This window comes from Piliocolobus tephrosceles, chromosome 5, assembly GCF_002776525.5.
Source record: "Piliocolobus tephrosceles isolate RC106 chromosome 5, ASM277652v3, whole genome shotgun sequence".
Lineage (NCBI taxonomy): Eukaryota > Metazoa > Chordata > Mammalia > Primates > Cercopithecidae > Piliocolobus > Piliocolobus tephrosceles.
The window spans coordinates 41,024-55,311 of record NC_045438.1 but is presented as its reverse complement, the minus strand read 5'-3'; positions in this window follow the sequence as shown (position 1 = coordinate 55,311).

The window sequence follows — 14,288 nt, the reverse complement described above, 5'->3', positions numbered from 1 at the left end:
AGGCTGGAGAATCGCTTGAACCCAGGAGGCAGAGGTTGCAGTGAGCTGAGATCATGCCACTGCATTCTGGCCTAGGCGACAAGAGCAAACCTCTGTCTCAAAACAAACAAACAAACAAAAAAGCCATGCTATCTAATAACTCAGTTCTCTGACTTGATTAAGGGCTAGTATGCCAAAAAAAAAAAAAAAAATTGGAATACTGATTTTTTTTGAGAATGTTACTAAGTAGACATGCTGGAAAAAGTTTTCAGATAAGCTTGGATAGTACTGCCTGTTATATTCTCTTGTGACTGATGTTGCATATTAGCATGTTGAATTCCTTCACTCCTAATGTTTTCTAAACTTGACCTTAAAAAATCTTTTTTTTTTCCTGATGAAACATATTAATATGCATTGTAGTTATTCTGTGAAATATAGTTTAAGAAATACTGGTGGAGGGAAGGATGGACTTCATAGCCTTCTGGTAGCCTTCCTAGAATATCTTTTCTCATGATTAAACTTTTGTTCCATATGTGGCATCAGAGAGCTGAAGGTTATGTTCTCTGTCAAGAATCAGAGCATGAATGCTCTGTGTTGTCAATTAAGGACAAGACATAAACTTTAACATTCAAATAAATGGTATGTAAAATTAATAGTCTCTTAAGGAAATTCAGGAGAAAGACCAAAATACTTGTCAGAATAGACATGCACAGAAATGGGCTGGGAGAACTATGGAGTACTATAGTCAGGCTTAAGGTTTTCTTTAGAAGATAGTCTAGGTTCATTCTCACATATGGGTAAATAAAGAATCTCCCAGATAAACTATAGTTGTGATTATTGTACCCTGAGAAAAATGTAAAGCAGGATTACCAAGCTTATCCTAGTCGTAGTAAAAATTTCAATAATGGATTCACAAAAATCAATATTAACAAATGTAATTTCAGAATGATTTAGGTACAAAATTTAGGTTTATGTAAGTTACTCTCAAATATAGATTTGTCAGTTATCAGTCATTTCGATTTGTTGTTGTTATTGTTTTGAGACGTAGGCTTGCTCTATTGCCCAGGCTGGAGTTCAGTGGCCTGATCTCGGCTCACTGCAACCTCCACCTCCCAAGTTCAAACGATTCTCCTGCAACCTCTGTCTGGAGTGCAGTGGCCTGATCTCAGCTCACTGCAGCCTCAGCCTCCTGACTAGCTGGGATTTCAGGCACGTGCCAAAATGCCTGGCGCATTCAATTTTTGAGAGAATACTAAAAATAATCATTTTATTTTCAGAATTCACCAGCATGGTAATAAAACCACATCTTCAGCATAAAGGAAAATAAATGTCTATAACCTTTCACCACCTCTTGTAATTCCCATTGAAATCCATAAGGTTATGCTGGGTGCAGTGATTCACATCTTAATTCCAACACTCTGGAGACTGAGGCAGGAGGATAGCTTGATCACAGGAGTTAGAGACCAACCTAGGCAACATAGTGAGACTTCATCTCTATAAAAGTTAAAATAGGCCAGGCGTCGTGGCTCACGCCTGTAATCCCAGCACTTTGGGAGCCCGAGATGGGTGGATCACCTGAGGTCAAGAGTTTGAGACCAGCCTGACCAACATGGTGAAACCCCATCTCTACTAAAAATACAAAAACTAGCTGGATGTGGTGGCTTGCGCCTGTAGTCCCAGCTACTCAGGAGACTGAGACAGGAGAATCGCTGGAACCTGGGAGGCAGAGGTTGCAGTAAGCCGAGATCGCGCCACCCCACTCCAGCCTCGGTAACAGAGTGAGACTCTGTCTCAGAAAAATAAAATTAAAAAAAAGTGAAAGTAAATAATCCATAAGGATATGGTTTAGAATCCTGTATATCACATTAAAAATTCCCAGTGTAACCTAGAATCAGTGTGTCTCCATCAAGGTTGACTAAAATTAGACTCATCTTTGGTCCCATAATCCTTCCTGCCTTTACACAAATCTCTGTATAAACTTTAATTTTTATCCCAATAAATGATCTATATCTCTGAAATATTGTGAGAGTGTAACAGATTTTAAGGAAAAATAATCAGGTCATATTTTTCTGGAAATTAGAAATTGTACTGCTTAGTTCTCTTGTCCTTAGTATATCAACAGTAAACGTAATGAGGACTGAAACATCTTGGCCCCCCACAATAGTTAAAGGATGAATAAAATTTGTGCATAGTTTGTTATATAATCCAAGGAGAACAAAAATATAAAAAGTATTTTATGGCTTTCATCCTAAATTACTTATATCTTAAATGTAAACATGTTTAAGTATTTCACTAGAGATTCTGAAAGGGTAAGCCAAAAATAGATTAGGACACAGTAACCCATAGGGGTCAGTATAAACTTAGAATTGGAAGAGACCATATACTGATTAAAGACATGCTTTTATTTGTTAAGACAGACATTGATACTTTTGGAAGATAACTCAAAAACTAAGATATAGTGTCAAATGTATAAAAACTCTCTTCAGTTATGGTCTTAATGTTAAAATAGCAAGTGAACAATACTCTTTCCACATTGATTTTCTTCTTTTGCTGAAATCTAAGTCTGTAATTCCATAACAAGCAGATATGTTTATACCAGTGAAATAGATGTCTACAAAAATATGTTTATTTCAGTCAGAACATACATAAATTCAGGAAAAAAGGAAATATTCACTGTGTAAATAATAAAGTGAATAGCGAATTCAAATATGTGTCTGATATTTAATGTACTGTTTTATAATCATTGAGAAGGGAGTGACTTCTTGAAAAATTGTTAATGGCATTTCTAAAACATTTCACTTCTCAAGGGCAGATGTATTGACCTTGATAAAATATAATGAAAGTATATACTGAAGAAATTCTTTACATTCATTCACCCAAAACGTTATTTATTGTGCTACAGAAAGAAATCAACTACTTCTATTTGGCACTCATCGGATTTTTGAGTTCTTATTAAATATGTTATTAAGGCAACGTCTAAATCAGCACCTTCCAATAGAAATGAAATGTGAATCACATTTGTAATTTAAAATTTTTTGTAGCTGTGTTAAAAGAAACAGATGAAATTAATTTTAAAGATGCATTTAATTATACTCAGTATATCCAAAATATTTCAACAACATTAATATAAAAATTACTAATGAGATGTTGTACATTATTTTTCATACTAAGTCTTCAGAATCTGGTTGTGTTATATAATTAAGAGCACATTTCCATTTGGACCAGCACATTTCAAATGTCCAGTAGTCCCTATATTGGACAATGCAGGTCTATAAGCTGAAGGAGAAAGTTGAGGCAATTATCCAGGTGATACAAGCTAAACAAGCAAGCAATCATATTTTTCTTTGTATAAGTTATTTAGATATTTCAGATAAAGTGGTTTTAAGGCTGTGCATTTGCTTTAGGTATTGAACCTAAATTGATTTCTTCTATAAAAATCAAATAGGAGAGATTTGTAAGAAGGATAAATGTCATATTCTGATAATCATTTAGGCTATCAAAGTGCTATACTATATGTATGAAATGTGCCAGATTTGACTTTATTTTCCCGTAATCCAAATACTCCATGTTGTTGTTTTAGCCAATTTATCCTGATTTCTTTTTTATTCACCCAAGTTTCTATGTCCTTAGCTGCTTTCTTTTCTCCAGAATTAATTGTAAGAATAGAATGATATCCAGAGGCCCTGACATTTTAAGTGGCCTGATCTCAAGTGACTTCAGACAGTGATTTTTTATTCTTACCCAATTCTCTACACCTCACTCCACTGACTGTATTGTCCATTACTACATATAACACTTGGCAAATTCATACCTAAAGCTCTTTCCACTGAATGATCAAGAAATTCGGGTACTTTTTCCTTACAGTTTTTACCCCGTTGAAGATTTGCTTTAACTTCAAAAGCGATTACAACAAAGTATGGACGGACACTCCTTCAGGGCCAACCTGGTAAGTCACTGGTAAGATCTTAATTTCTCCATAAAGCTTCCTAATATTTTCTGGTATTAAGGTCTTCATATTCTGTAACCTGCTTTGCATCACCTGCAGAAATCCTAGACTTAGCTGTTTGGTAGCGTCTGGCTGTATCATTTGTTGTATTATTTTTCCCAGACTCTCATTCAGAGTCCTGTTATAGCGAAGGCTGGCTTCCACTAGTTTCCATTCTTGCTCATGGGTCTGTCCCCTTTCTCCAGAAAAGTCCTATCTTTTTAAAGATGTAATGTCAGATGAAGCTTATGTATGAACCAACCACAGGCCATTTTTTTAATCGACATCTCCTGAAGGAAATTTTCTGCCTCAGTTGGCCTGATTTACTTGTATTTTGCAGCAGAATCCAGTCTTTCTAGGAATCATCCAGTTTTTAAAATCATCTCAGTGCTTGTAGAGCTGAGAGCAGAATTCTCTCTACCTATTTTCTCTGCCATGGAGAGAGCACTCCCAGCATCATTTATACAAATGCTGTGCACATTTCCACTTCTCAGCAATACTCATCCAGCAGTTTAGATGCCATGGGAGGGTACTCCATAGTTCAAGTCTATGGTATGCTTTGATAGGGGCATGGCTGGACACTGCACATTGTTCAGCAATTCCAAATGGTAGTCTTTAGTAAGAGAAAAAACATAATTAGAGTCACTTAACATAAAATGTGGCAGGGGGAATTATGCTTTAAGAAGTAGCTTTCACATACAAATGGGGTAAATGCCAATAGGAGAAAGTGTTTTAGAGACATGCTTAAAGTCTGGAGTAAGAAAAAAAGAAAAAAGAAAGAAAGAAAAAAACCTCCTGCAGCTAGCTCAGTGTCTGCCCAAACAGCCACCCAGTTTTGTACTTGAAACCCAGGGCCCTGGTGGCATAGACACCGGAGGGAATCTCCTGGTCAGTCGGTTGTGAAGACCATGAGAAAAGCATAGTATCTGGGCTGGAATGCACCATTCTTCTTCACTTTATCTGAAATATCTAAATAACTTATACAAAGAAAAATGTGATTGCTTGCTTGTTCAGCTTGTATCACCTGGATAATTTTCTCAACTTTCTCCTTCAGCTTATAGACCTGCATTGTCCAATATAGGGACTATTGGACATTTGAAATGTGCTGGTCCTAATGGAGACGTGCTCTTAATTATATAACACAACCAGATTCTGAAGACTTAGTATGAAAAATAATGTAAAACATCCCATTAAATAATGCTTCACGAACCTTTTTCTATTCAAGTTATTTACTTAATCCAAAGGGAATAAACTTTTTGAAAATGTAGTAATAGTGATCCTAGAAAAATGTCATGTTCTATTTATATGCCTAGAGTATTTACTCCATTTCTATCTCTTCCCTTTGATCTGTTTGATGGCTATGCCTTATATTTCTAAGAATTTTTTTCAAACAATTTTTAGTGGGTTGTAGTGTTCATCTCCATTTCTTATGGTACAGATATTTTTCTGTTAAATGTAAAGGTTACTCTCTAAAGCTTAGTAGGTGCACTTTCATTTTCACAGTGATTAAAAATCCACATCGTTACTAATCATAGACGTGCATGTGTGTTGATTGTAAAGTGATATTGTACATATCACAAAATCTGACGTATAAAAATAATCTTTTGATGTTCTTTTAAAAGAACTTAATATAGAAATATCATAAAATGAAGTTAAATTGAGTAAATCTTAAGATATCATTTAGTCAAACTCCTTGCATCAAATCAAGCCCATGATTATGTAAGTGTATAGAAAAGCCCACATAAAATTTAAAAAAGCTTTTCAGTGGAAAACCTGACAGACATCTTATCCAAAAGATCAAAGTTTTAACATCACCAGTAATAGAACAAATAGGTTTCATGTGTCTTCTGATGTAATACACTGAGGAGTGAGGACTATCACTCCTGAGACATTTTTGCCAAAAACCTATAAACGAGAATAAATCATGAAGAAACATAGACAAACCCAATTAAAGGACGTTGTGCAACATAAATGGCTTGTACTTTTCAAAATATCTAGGTCATGAAAGAAAAGGACTAAGAAACTGCCCAGATTAATGTAGACCAGAGACTTGACAACTAAATGCCACATGTAATCATGGATTAGATACTGGAGCAGAAATAACAATGATAATAAATAATAACTGTAATTGCTGTAAAGAACATTATTTAGACAATTAGCAAAATTCGAATGGGGCTTGTGAATTACAAAGCAGAATCATATCAAAACTGATTTTCTGTTTTTGATTGTTATAATGTGGTTATGTAGAAAAGTGTTGTATTTTTGGAAACGGACATTGAAGTATATAGGAGTAAATAGGATCATGTTGGAAATTTATTCTCAAATGGTTTACAAAACGTGTTTTGTATGTGTGTACATACACACACATTGTGTAAACAAGATAAAATTTTAATATTTGGTGAATAGAGGTGAAAGATATATAGAAAATTTTTGTATAGTATTTGCAACTTTTCTGAAGTCTGAAATTAGTTCAATTTTTTTAAAATATTGCTTTGGCTTCCTATTTTACCTGTAGTTAACTGTGCCAAAAATATGCTAATTTTATTATCAACACCCAGGGTTTTTGTAATCTCGCAATATTGAAATCAAGAGACATCACAGAACACATCAGCAAAGGTAAGTTTAATTTTATTCCAGCTTGTGCACAAGGGAGCTAGCACTGAGAAAGAAAAAAGGAGTTGGCTATTGCCTGACGGTAGTGTGTGGGTTAATTTTATAGACTCTTTTCATAGGGAAAGATTATATTAGGGCATATATAGGACAGTTTTTTCTAGTGCTTGCACAGTAGCTCAACATGCTTCTCCATACATTGCATGTAACATTAGCATTTAAAATCTCCACCCTTGGGTATGAATTATTTTAGCATTAAAATGAGGAGGAGGTAACTTTAGTTTTTTTTTTTTTTTTAGACGGAGTCTTTCTCTGTCACCCAGGCTGGAGTGGAGTGGTGCAATCTTGGCTTACTGCAACCTCCACTTCCCGGGTTCAAGCGATTCTCCTGCCTCACCCTCCTGAGTAGCTGGGATTATAGGCGTGCGCCACCACACCCGGCTAATTTTTGTATTTTTAGTAGAGACAGGGTTTCACCAAGTTGGTCAGGCTGGTCTCGAACTCCTGACCTCATGATCTGCCTGCCTCGGTCTCCCAACGTGCTGGGATTACAGGCGTGAGCCACTATGCCAGGCCACTTTAGGTTGGATTTTAAGTCCAACTGCACATGCAAGGCTCTGGGGAAATCCCTAGTCCCCTGAAATAGGAGCTTGCTGTTAATAGTTTCTTGGATCTCTTGTCACTGATTGGCTGAAAGTTAAATAAGCTAGTGCTTGAGTGAGGGGCTTCATCATTTCCTTTAGACCATCTTAAAATAGGGAATCAACCAGCCTGCTTGTCTTAATCATATACATTTATTTAAGATTATCTTAATAAACCAGAGCCTGGAGACTATTTTTTAAAAGAATTATTTGTTGAAGTATTAAATTTTTAGTAAGTTATCTCTTTTTTGTGTGTAGCTTCCTCACTTTTAATTTTAAACCAGACAAAAAGTTTCAGTATACAACATAAAGAACATTTGTCGAAAATTTGATGGAAGTAATTTAAACAACTATAAATACATTAATTGATATCAATTTTTGATTATGGGAGAGTAATAATCCTTAATTACAAGTTGAAACATCCCTTGAATACATTAGAATGAATGCTACTGAAGAGAAATAATTTTTACAATTATCTGCCACATATCATAATGCCTCAGACAAATTTTGTGTATGCATATAGAAGATGAAAAATTCTTTCCTAATACACTCCTAGGTTTTCTGCTTAGAGTCCTCTAAATTAAATTGACAAAAGGCAGCAAAATAAGGGAAAAAAACCCCAAAAGTTTATTAACACATGCATTGTGCGTGTAACATATACCCAGAGATGAGTAACTCAAAGGTTTGGTTAGAACTTGGACTTACATAGGACTTCAGCAAAGAAACAATTTTTAGAAAAATGACAAGTGTCTCTAGGAGTGGCAAATTGTGGGAAGGCAAGTATATGGGAAACAAGGTAAATAAAGGCTAGTTAGCAAAGTTTGTTATATACATTCCTCTGATCCTGTCTACGGGCCGTAAGGGTCTAAAGCTGTCTCTGGTAATTAAGTTTTGTCCTTCCTTGTAGAAAGCGGGGGACAACTTTGTAAATTTATGTCCTGCTTTTAGACGACAGAAGGAGAACAGAGAACTTTTCTTGTATCATCTTCTTCTCATTTGCCTTCAGCTGAAAGTAATCCTTGTGCCAAAGTGGAAAGTTTGCTGTGGCATATTCTGCCACCCTACCATAGCTAGGATAGAACACATCTGTACACAAAGGTCTTTGAGGGCAGAGGCCAGATTAATTTGTAGAGTTTTACTGCCATCACCTGGCCTAGTGCTTGACATGGAGAAGGGGCTTGGTAAACAATTGAATGAATTAATGCATTTGCTTGTGCCTTGCATATTTTCCACACAACACTCTTGCCGTAAATAAAGAAGAAAAAAAAAAAAAAACACTCTTGCAGTGAATATACTCATATACTTTTAAATACTATTCTAAGGTCAAAAACACCTTTATCAAATATCTAAAAGCTAATGTGAAGAAAATTACATGAACACCAACCAAATTGTATAAAATAATTTCATATGCTTGGTTTATGTACTTGTTTTGAAAAGTGGAATTTTGCCTTAGAAATCAGAGACCACTTTACATCTTAACTGAGAATCATTTTCATTAACTCTTGGAACAGGAGCAATTGCAAGGAATAACTGTAACTTAATTTTCGGAAGATGTATTCTGTGAAGAACGGATACAGTAAGAGGAGTTATTTACTCTCATAAAAAGAAGAATCCTGAAATAAAAAGGGGCAGTCCCAAAGTGAAGGGATCATTTTAAGTAGGTTTGCTACTTTCCTTATCAGAAATTCACAGCACACATTACTTTTTTAAGACTTTGACAAATACTGCCATAAATAAAATCATTCAATATTGTTTAATCCAATGTTTCTGAAATGTATATGATCTCAAACCCTGAAACAAAACAACATATCACATCCCATGGATCATCATTTAAGAAAACACTATTAATGTGTTAAAGCAAACTAAATATGGCCTGAGAAGGACTCCGTACTTCTGTATTTGAGTCCTTGTGGATGAACTGCAACCTAACTTAATAGGTAGACAAGATTGAAAACCTAACTTAGGAGTATGCGCCAGAAACAATAGATGAGTCTTGGCCAATCCTAGCAGCTGAACTTCAACCATTCATACACTGCCTAGTGTTCAAACTGTCTTCAAATAAGGCAAATGCTGAGCTGTAATCAGTCTAGTTGTTTCTGTACCTCACTTCCAATTTCTGTATTTCACTTCCCTTTTTTTGGCCTATAAATCTTCTTCCACCATGTGGCTGCTCTAGAGTCTCTGAATCTGCTGTGATTCTGGAGGCTGCCTGATTTGTGAATCGTGCATTGCTCAATTAAACTCCTTTAAATTTATTTCAGCTGAAGTTTTTCTTTTAACAAAAGTATTCTTTTTTTTTTTTTTTTTTTTTTGCTGGAATGTGGTAGCTAGGTGGTCTATATTTTTGCTGAGAATAAAATGAGACAAAATGGAAAAACTGAATTAATCTATTACATGAGATATAAATAAGATGCCTAAGTATTTGTACATTGAAATTATTTCCCAAAGGAAAATTAAAATCTCACTGAAAATAGAAGAGCTAATCATCTATAAAGTATTTATTTTGAAGGTTTAGGTTAAAATATTAGAACAAACTAATGTATCAAAGTAGCATCATTCTTTTGGTAAAAGATAGACGTATCAGCGGTAAAAACAGCATTAAATTTTCTGGAATAATTAGGCCTCAAGATAACATCAGTCGTGTGTGACTGGAATACAGAAATCAGGATCTAAGGGAAGTACACATGGCAAACAAAAAAATCACATTTACTTACAAAGGAGAGTGGTTAGCACATTTTCAATTCGAAGCTAGAAGAGAGTAGAATCTAGTAAGGATGGCTAGTTTAATAGCAGAGCCATCAAAGGCAGTGTTAAAGCAGAAGATGAAGTTCGGGCTAATGACTTGAAGGATGGTGGCAGAAATCACTAGCAGTCGAGTGCCTAAGGATTGAATGTTGCATCTGTTGAAGTCTTTTTCATGAGTTAGCAATGACTATGCTTTGGTAGCATGGTTGGATTCACTGTAACTCTTGGATTATTGCTCTACATCTTGCCTTTTGTCTTTTTGCATGGAAGTAATTGTCACCAAAAATTGTCTCTCTTCTATTTTTTTTCCCCAAATTTATAACATATGTCTTTTCTTAGGAGAAATTTCTGGTGCCAAATGATTGTTTCTTTCTAGAAATAACATATTCATAGACACATACACAAATGTGGCTAATTCATCACATAATATACCCATGTAACAAACATCCACGTTACCCTCCCGACTCTAAAATAAAAATTAAAACAAATGTAGCTGATAAATTGAATAGCCAAACTTAAAAATAAACTTGTTAAAATCCATCACTGTCCCTATTAAAGAAGCCAGCTTCTTTCTGCAGAAATTGAAAAAGTCTTGAGTCCAGTTTCATCATTTCTGATTGTTTCAGAAAACAAAAGGTCCTCCAGTCATTTTATTCCTCCTAAACCAGTCTCAATTCAATTATTGTTATCTGTCTTTCAGAGTAATAAGTATGGCATTTAAAAATATTATGCAATTATTTGTTCTCTTGGTTTCTTTTTTGAGGATTCCAACCATAGTTGCTTGATCCACCCTCATCTTCTGTATTTATTATTTCATGTGTAATGCATTTTAAGCTTATTTCTGTTGTACTTTTTCATTTTTAAGTTTCACCCTCTATGTTCCAATAGTATCTCACTTCCATTAGGTTCCTTCTAATTTCATTTCTCATATTAGTTTTTTGTGTGTATTTTTTTCTTTTTCTATTTCTTGTTTCTTTTTAGTTTTTCTAATAATGTTGTGTATCTCTTTTTATTGCCTTACCATTTCTTCCTCAGTTTCTAACATTTCTGCTTTATGGTATTCTAGTTATAGATAATTGTATTAAGTTTTTAATTTTATGGCAGAGTATTTGATCACAGTTTTAATCTGCACCATGACATTTTTCATGTAATTTTACTTTTGCTTTCTAAAAGTACTGTGTTTTAAAATGTCTTAGTTGAAATACTCTAGATTTGCAGAAAAATTATAATAGTATGAAGAATTCCATCTATCCTTTATCCCAATCCCCCAAATGTTAACCTTTTGCCATATTTACTGTCTGTCTATCTATCTATCTATTTATGTAACTACTATTTTTCTGAATCAATTAAAAATAAGTTGTAGACATGATACCATATTTCATGTAACTACATAAATATGTATTTCTTCAAATGTAAAAGCATTTTACTGCATAACCACAATGTACCAAAATCACAAAATTAATAGATAAACTGCTTCTTTCTATACATTGAGCATATTCACATTTTGCCAATTGTCCCAGTGATATATTTTATAACAAACAAATAAATTAATAGTTTATCTGGTCCAGGGTCCAATGGAGGATTACATGTTGCATTTAGTTGTCATGTCTCTTGATTATCTGGCAATGTAGAACTCATATTCAGTCTTTTCTTTCATGACCTTGTTATATTTTTGAAGAATGAAAGTTAGTTAAATTGTATCATACCTCTTATGTTTAGATTCGTCTGATGTTTCTTTGTGATTAGATTCAGCTAGTTTTGTTCTGAATATTCATGTTTGTGTTCACCCCCAAAATTCATACGTTGAACCCTAATCACCAGTGTGATAGTATTAGAAGGTGGGGCCTTTTGGGAGGTGATGAGGTTGTTAGGGGAGAGCCCTCATGATTGGGATTTATGCTCTTATAAAGGAGACTCCAGAGAGCTAACTAGCTCTTCTACCATGTGAAGACACAGCAAGAAGGTGTTGTTTTGTTGTGTTTTGAGACAGGCCCAGCTGTAGCATCAGCTGACTCCATGGGGAAGCTCTGGCACTAGGATGACCCTCTAGTCTTGACTGGAAGCAGACCCTCAGCAGACAACACATCTATTAACACCTTGATCATAGACTTCCCAACCTCCAGAAATGTGAGAAACAAATTTCTGTTGTTTTTACACTACCCAATGTAAGGTTTTTGGTTATAGCAGCCTGAATGAACTAAGTCACAGCTTAGGCATTCAGGACAGGAATATGAGAGAAGCGATGCTGTGTTCTTCTCATTGTATTAATACTGTATCAGTAAACATACGGTGCTAATTTGTACCATTACTGATGATAACACATTTATCACTCATTTAAAGTGACATCTTCCAGGTTTCTCAATTGTAAAGTTTCTGTTTCTCTCTTTAGTAAGTATTTTGGAGGGAGATGTTTTTAGACTGTAAATATCCTGTTCCTCAATAATTACCCATTCATTTCAGCATCCATCCATGGTTTTTACCTCAATATGTTCTTCTTAAAATGGCTACCAAATTGTAGTTTTCTCATTTCATCATTCTTTCTACATTTAATTTGTATTTGGCTAGAAGTAATAGCTTTTTCTCTCATATATATATTATATATATGTTTATATATACACACTCACATAAATGTACACATACAAACAAAAAATATATATCTACTTGTAGATTTCTGTTTATTTAATACGTTTATCATCTATTGTTATAATAATTATTAATCTTGTTGCTCTATTTGCTACATATTTGGCAGATGGGGAAACCTCCCACCTAGAAGCTGAATCCTGTCTTTTACTTTTTCCCATCATATTCTTTTGTTTGAGCTCTTTCTTCTTTTCTGGCACAAGATCTTCCAGGGTCTCACTGTGTTGCCCAGGCTGGAGTACAGTGGTGCCATCATGGTTCACTGCAGCCTCTCCCTCCCTGGGCTCAGGTGGTTCTCCTGCCTCAGCCTCCCAAGTAGGTGGGACAAAAAGCACACCATATGGCCAATTAATTTTTGTATTTTTTTGTAGAAATGGAGTTTTGCCATGTTGCCCAGGCTGTTCTCAAAGCAGTTTATATTATTCTTTCATTTCTTCAAGGAACCCTTGTTCTACATTAGAGAAGAATGATACTTACAAACCAACATTCAAGCACTATGTCTGCTCACTGCTCCTGGGATTAATTGCTTCTAGGCTTTCCCACCAGGCAGAGGTAGAAAATGTCTGTCACTCACATACACAAACATTTGTATCTACTTCTATAACTATCTGTCTATCTAAGAAATTGTGCATTCCCAGTGATAACTGTAATTGAAACTTAATACCACAGGGATCATTCTGGTCATTGGCTTTTCATATTTGTAACTCCTTTATCCAATAATGAGAAACTTGGTTCTCATTATTCTCAATTTATTTACTTATTTGCTTTTTCTTCCTGTATGTAATCAAACTCCTGACCCAGAAAGTTGCCTTCTAGGCCCTGCCCACCTCAACAGCCCCAATAGTTTCCTTGTCCTACAGTTTCTACTTATGTTAGCTGCCGCAAAGAACAGTAGAAGGAATTAATTGATTTTTCAAAAGAAGGGGGAAAAGGAAGAGACTTTTTAAAATAGTATTTCATTTATTAGTATTATTATTATTTTTTAGACAAGTCTCACTCTGTTGCCCAGGCTGTAGTGCAGTGGTGCAGTCTTGGCTCATTTCAACCTCTGCCTCCCAGGTTCAATTTATTCTCCTGCCTCAGCCTCCTGAGTAGTTGGGATTACAGGCACCTGCCACCACACCCAGCTAATTTTTGTATTTTTAATAGAAACGGGGTTTTGCCATGCTGGCAGGCTGGTCTTGAACTACTGACCTCAAGTGATTCACCTGCCTTAGCCTCCCAAAGTACTGTGATTATAGGCATAAACCTGGCCAAAATAGTAATTTAAAAATGGATTCTCTCCTTTTAAAATACTACTCATCATTGAATGAGTTAGGCTTTCCTAGACTGGCTATTTGTAAGAGGTTTCTTTTGGGATATGAAGCAAAGAGAAAGTTTCTGGCTAACTAATTTTCATAGAGCAAAAGCTTTCTCCTTTCCTGTTACAGAGTCATGTTACTTCCTGTAAATATGGTTTTTCTGTATAGTTATTTTATAGCCCCAGGCCTTCTTAAGAGGAAAGACATGCCAACTCAAGCCATTCAGTCTTTGTACTAAGGGCCACAAAAAAGGAATATTACTTTTTGGCTTCACAGTGTACTCACACTTTCAGGAAGTATATTTTGCTGGTGCTTTTTGAGATCTATTTTTCAGTGGGTCCCTGCTCTTGAGATTTATCACCAGGGATTCTTGTTTTCACTGCCCTT